Here is a 6,917-nt window from a genome sequence, read left to right on the forward strand (position 1 = left end):
TTCGCGGTCGACCGGCGCGGCCGGCGGACGCCCACGTGGCGTGCCGCAAGTCGGATCGCGCGCTCGGCCTCCGTGGATGGCCTCTGGGTGAGGTTGAGCCGGGGCGTCTCGGTTTCGCTGCCGTACGGTTCGCGCTAGGCCTGCGCGGGCGGCGCGGGGCGCGCGCTCGCGCGGCGGCCGTAGCGCTGGAGTGCGACCCGCAAGTGGGGAGGAACCGTCCACCCAACGCCGGCGGTAGCCGGGGCCGGTGGGGGCCCTACCAAGGCGGGTCATGGGCGCATGTCGGTCAGGTTATAAGAGTGTTGTTTTTTCGCTCCGGGCTAGAGCCGGGTGAGGTCGTCTCGAACCACGTGCCTGAAGGCCGCCTCGCGCCGGATTCGGCCCCGCTCATTCGTCGGAGTGACCGCCCGACGCGGGCATCGCTAGATTAGCCGTGGCCCCGATCCTTCCCCATCGACAGCCTTTCGCCCCCTGTGCTCCGGCCTGTTAATAGAGGCGGCCGGTACCCCTTCCTTGGATGAGAGAGAATCCTTAACGGACCATTCGCAGATTTTCGCCCGGCCTCTGTTTACCGAGGCGGCCGGTACCTCCGTCTGCCTTGGATGGACCGCATCCGCAGATTTTCGTCCGGCCTTAGCTTAAGGAGACGGCCGTTGCCTCCACACCTTGGAGATGATATTCGCTCCGGGCTAGAGCCGGGTGAGGTCGTCTCGAACCACGTGCCTGAAGGCCGCCTCGCGCCGGATTCGGCCCCCGCTCATTCGTCGGAGTGACCGCCCGACGCGGGCATCGCTAGATTAGCCGTGGCCCCGATCCTTCCCCATCGACAGCCTTTCGCCCCCTGTACTCCGGCCTGTTAATAGAGGCGGCCGGTACCCCCACCTTGGATGAGCCAGAATCCTTGACGGACCATTCGCAGATTTTTGCCCGGGCTTTGTTTACCGAGGCGGGCCGGTACCTCCGTCTGCCTTGGATGGACCGCATCCGCAGATTTTCGTCCGGCCTTAGCTTAAGGAGACGGCCGTTGCCTCCGATCCTCCGGGCTAGAGCCGGGTGAGGTCGTCTCGAACCACGTGCCTGAAGGCCGCCTACGCCGGATTCGGCCCCGCTCATTCGTCGGAGTGACCGCCCGACGCGGGCATCGCTAGATTAGCCGTGGCCCCGATCCTTCCCCATCGACAGCCTTTCGCCCCCTTCGCTCCGGCCTCTGAGGCGGCCGGTACCCCTTTCTTGGATGAGACAGAACCCTTGACGGGCCGTTCGCAGATTTTTGCCCGGGCCTTTATTTACCGAGGCGGCCGGTACCTCCGTCTGCCTTGGATGGACCGCATCCGCAGATTTTCGTCCGGCCTTAGCTTAAGGAGACGGCCGTTGCCTCCGATCCTCCGGGCTAGAGCCGGGTGAGGTCGTCTCGAACCACGTGCCTGAAGGCCGCCTACGCCGGATTCGGCCCCGCTCATTCGTCGGAGTGACCGCCCGACGCGGGCATCGCTAGATTAGCCGTGGCCCCGATCCTTCCCATCGACAGCCTTTCGCCCCCTTCGCTCCGGCCTCTGAGGCGGCCGGTACCCCTTTCTTGGATGAGAGAGAACCCTTGACGGGCCGTTCGCAGATTTTTGCCCGGGCTTTATTTACCGAGGCGGCCGGTACCTCCGTCTGCCTTGGATGGACCGCATCCGCAGATTTTCGTCCGGCCTTAGCTTAAGGAGACGGCCGTTCTCCGATCCTCCGGGCTAGAGCCGGGTGAGGTCGTCTCGAACCACGTGCCTGAAGGCCGCCTACGCCGGATTCGGCCCCGCTCATTCGTCGGAGTGACCGCCCGACGCGGGCATCGCTAGATTAGCCGTGGCCCCGATCCTTCCCCATCGACAGCCTTTCGCCCCCTTCGCTCCGGCCTCTGAGGCGGCCGGTACCCCTTTCTTGGATGAGACAGAACCCTTGACGGGCCGTTCGCAGATTTTTGCCCGGGCTTTATTTACCGAGGCGGCCGGTACCTCCGTCTGCCTTGGATGGACCGCATCCGCAGATTTTCGTCCGGCCTTAGCTTAAGGAGACGGCCGTTGCCTCCGATCCTCCGGGCTAGAGCCGGGTGAGGTCGTCTCGAACCACGTGCCTGAAGGCCGCCTCGCGCCGGATTCGGCCCCGCTCATTCGTCGGAGTGACCGCCCGACGCGGGCATCGCTAGATTAGCCGTGGCCCCGATCCTTCCCCATCGACAGCCTTTCGCCCCCTTCGCTCCGGCCTCTGAGGCGGCCGGTACCCCTTTCTTGGATGAGACAGAACCCTTGACGGGCCGTTCGCAGATTTTTGCCCGGCCTGTGTTTAAGGAGGCGGCCGGTACCTCCCTCCTTGGATGACCAACAACCCTTGACGGGCCATTCGCAGATTTTTGCCCGGCCTGTGTTTAAGGAGGCGGCCGGTACCTCCCTCCTTGGATGACCAACAACCCTTGACGGGCCATTCGCAGATTTTTGCCCGGCCTGTGTTTAAGGAGGCGGCCGGTACCTCCCTCCTTGGATGACCAACAACCCTTGACGGGCCATTCGCAGATTTTTGCCCGGCCTGTGTTTAAGGAGGCGGCCGGTACCTCCCACCTTGGATGACCCACTACCCTTGACGGGCCCATTCGCAGATTTTTGCCCGGCCTGTGTTTAGGGAGGCGACCGGTCCTCCGTAGCTTGATCGGATTTCCCTTCCGGCCTGTGTTTAAGGAGGCGGCCGGTCCTCCGTAGCTTGACCGGATTTCCCTTCCAGCCTGTGTTTAAGGAGGCGGCTGGTCCTCCCCGGTCGGTTGCCAAGCGACCGGGACCCGCAAGTGGGCAGGAACCGTCCACCCAACGCCGGCGAGCCGGGGCCGGTGGGGGCCCTACCAAGGCGGGTCTAACTTCAGGCGGTGCAAACGGGGGAGGGGGGTAAGGACGGCTGCCGGGAGCAGACAGCCGTCCCCGGGAGGGGGTAGTAGCTTCGCGGCGGCCGCCGGGAGCAGACGGCCGTCCGCGCATTCTGCCAATGCCTGTAGGACTTTGAATATTTCACAGCCGTGCTGTGGCACTTAGAAAATTTTTCAGAGACGTGGCACTTAGAAAGTTTTTCAGAGATGTGGCACTTTGAAAGTTTTTGAGAGATGTGGCACTTTGAAAGTTTTTGAGAGATGTGGCACTTAGAAATTTTTTGAGAGATGTGGCACTTAGAAATTTTTTGAGAGATGTGGCACTTTGAAAATTTTTGAGAAATGTGGCACTTAGAAAATTTTCTCTCTCTCTCTGGAAGTGCCGTGCCTTCTTCAGTTCTGCTATCCGAGCAGGGGACGCTTGCTGGCGGCCGTTACCAGCGCTCGGACCAGGCCCAATTGATTTGCATGGAAAACAATTGCGTCCCCCATGCTCGTTCTGACTATATTTTGCGAAAGGGGGGTAAAGTGATGAGTACACTAAGTGGGGGGACCAACCCATGTACTCTAGAAAAAGTACATGGGTTGACAAAAGACCAGTTGGTAATGCACCCCTGGTACCCAAACCCCTGGTACCTTTAGGCACTTAGAAAAAATTTCGCCCAAATTTGGAGGTCGCTCCAGGGGAAGAGGCCGAATTTTCGCCTATTACGGCCGACCGCGGGAACCAGCCGAGGCGGACGCTTTTCGGCGCAAGAGCCGTTGGCACTTAGAAAATATTCGCTAAACTTCAAAGGACCTCCAGGGGAAGAGGCCGAATTGTCACTTTTTCTGGCCGACATCGGGAACCAGCCGAGTCGGACTCTTTACGGCGGAGCAGCCGTTGGCACTTAGAAAATATTCGCCAAACTCGGCCGGACTTCCAGGGGAAGAGGCCGAATTGTCACTTGTTCTGCCCGACATCGGGAACCAGCCGAGTCGGACACTTTAAGGCGGAGCAGCCGTTGGCACTTAGAAAATATTCGCCAAACTTGAACGGACCTCCAGGGGAAGAGGCCGAATTTTCACCTGTTCTGGCCGACATCGGGAACCAGCCGAGTCGGACGCTTTAAGGCGGAGCAGCCGTTGGCACTTAGAAAATATTCCCCAAACTTGAACGGACCTCCAGGGGAAGAGGCCGAATTTTCACTTGTTCTGGCCGACATCGGGAACCAGCCGAGTCGGACGCTTTAAGGCGGAGCAGCCGTTGGCACTTAGAAAATATTCGTTAAACTTCAACTGACCTCCAGGGGAAGAGGCCGAATTTCCACTTATTCTGGCCGACATCGGGAACCAGCCGAGTCGGACGCTTTACGGCGGAGCAGCCGTTGGCACTTAGGAAATATTCGCCTTAACTCGGCCGGACTTCCAGGGGAAGAGGCCGGATTTTCACTTGTTCTGGCCGACATCGGGAACCAGCCGAGTCGGACTCTTTACGGCGGAACAGCCGTTGGCACTTAGGAAATATTCGCCGAACTCGGCCGGACTTCCAGGGGAAGAGGCCGATTTTTCACTTGTTCTGGCCGACATCGGGAACCAGCCGAGTCGGACCCTTTACGGCGGAACAGCCGTTGGCACTTAGGAAATATTTGCCTTAACTCGGCCGGACTTCCAGGGGAAGAGGCCGGATTTTCACTTGTTCTGGCCGACATCGGGAACCGGCCGAGTCGGACACTTTAAGGCTGAGCAGCCGTTGGCACTTAGGAAATATTCGCCTTAACTCGGCCGGACTTCCAGGGGAAGAGGCCGGATTTTCACTTGTTCTGGCCGACATCGGGAACCAGCCGAGTCGGACACTTTAAGGCTGAGCAGCCGTTGGCACTTAGGAAATATTCGCCTTAACTCGGCCGGACTTCCAGGGGAAGAGGCCGGATTTTCACTTGTTCTGGCCGACATCGGGAACCAGCCGAGTCGGACTCTTTACGGCGGAACAGCCGTTGGCACTTAGGAAATATTTGCCTTAACTCGGCCGGACTTCCAGGGGAAGAGGCCGAATTTTCACTTGTTCTGGCCGACATCGGGAACCAGCCGAGTCGGACTCTTTACGGCGGAACAGCCGTTGGCACTTAGGAAATATTCGCCGAACTTGGCCGGACTTCCAGGGGAAGAGGCCGATTTTTCACTTGTTCTGGCCGACATCGGGAACCAGCCGAGTCGGACTCTTTACGGCGGAACAGCCGTTGGCACTTAGGAAATATTTGCCTTAACTCGGCCGGACTTCCAGGGGAAGAGGCCGAATTTTCACTTGTTCTGGCCGACATCGGGAACCAGCCGAGTCGGACTCTTTACGGCGGAACAGCCGTTGGCACTTAGGAAATATTCGCCGAACTTGGCCGGACTTCCAGGGGAAGAGGCCGATTTTTCACTTGTTCTGGCCGACATCGGGAACCAGCCGAGTCGGACCCTTTACGGCGGAACAGCCGTTGGCACTTGGGAAATATTTGCCTTAACTCGGCCGGACTTCCAGGGGAAGAGGCCGATTTTTCACTTGTTCTGGCCGACATCGGGAACCAGCCGAGTCGGACTCTTTACGGCGGAACAGCCGTTGGCACTTAGGAAATATTTGCCTTAACTCGGCCGGACTTCCAGGGGAAGAGGCCGAATTTTCACTTGTTCTGGCCGACATCGGGAACCAGCCGAGTCGGACTCTTTACGGCGGAACAGCCGTTGGCACTTAGAAAATATTCGTTAAACTTCAACTGACCTCCAGGGGAAGAGGCCGAATTTTCACTTGTTCTGGCCGACATCGGGAACCAGCCGAGTCGGACTCTTTACGGCGGAACAGCCGTTGGCACTTAGAAAATATTCGTTAAACTTCAACTGACCTCCAGGGGAAGAGGCCGAATTTTCACTTGTTCTGGCCGACATCGGGAACCAGCCGAGTCGGACGCTTTTCGGCGGAGCAGCCGTTGGCACTTAGAAAATATTCGTTAATCTTGAACGGACCTCCAGGGGAAGAGGCCGAATTTCCACTTATTCTGGCCGACATCGGGAACCAGCCGAGTCGGACGCTTTACGGCGGAGCAGCCGTTGGCACTTAGGAAATATTTGCCTTAACTCGGCCGGACTTCCAGGGGAAGAGGCCGATTTTTCACTTGTTCTGGCCGACATCGGGAACCAGCCGAGTCGGACCCTTTACGGCGGAACAGCCGTTGGCACTTAGGAAATATTTGCCTTAACTCGGCCGGACTTCCAGGGGAAGAGGCCGATTTTTCACTTGTTCTGGCCGACATCGGGAACCAGCCGAGTCGGACTCTTTACGGCGGAACAGCCGTTGGCACTTAGGAAATATTCGCCAAAATGTTCCGGACCTCCAGGGGAAGAGGCCGAATATTCACTCGTTCTGGCCGACATCGGGAACCAGCCGAGTCGGACACTTTACGGCGGAGCAGCCGTTGGCACTTAGGAAATATTCGTTAAACTTCAACTGACCTCCAGGGGAAGAGGCCGAATTTTCACTTGTTCTGGCCGACATCGGGAACCAGCCGAGTCGGTCTCTTTACGGCGGAGCAGCCGTTAGCACTTAGGAAATATTCGCCGAACTTGGCCGGACTTCCAGGGGAAGAGGCCGGATTTTCACTTGTTCTGGCCGACATCGGGAACCAGCCGAGTCGGACACTTTACGGCGGAGCAGCCGTTGGCACTTAGGAAATATTTGCCTTAACTCGGCCGGACTTCCAGGGGAAGAGGCCGGATTTTCACTTGTTCTGGCCGACATCGGGAACCAGCCGAGTCGGACACTTTAAGGCTGAGCAGCCGTTGGCACTTAGGAAATATTTACCTTAACTCGGCCGGACTTCCAGGGGAAGAGGCCGATTTTTCACTTGTTCTGGCCGACCGGGTGAACCGGCCGAGGCGGACACTTTACGGCGGAGCAGCCGTTGGCACTTAGGAAATATTCGCCAAAATGTTCCGGACCTCCAGGGGAAGAGGCCGAATTTTCACTTGTTCTGGCCGACCGGGGGAACCGGCCGAGGCGGACACTTTA

Source organism: Syngnathus scovelli, unplaced genomic scaffold (assembly GCF_024217435.2).
Source record: "Syngnathus scovelli strain Florida unplaced genomic scaffold, RoL_Ssco_1.2 HiC_scaffold_223, whole genome shotgun sequence".
In the NCBI taxonomy this organism is placed as follows: domain Eukaryota; kingdom Metazoa; phylum Chordata; class Actinopteri; order Syngnathiformes; family Syngnathidae; genus Syngnathus; species Syngnathus scovelli.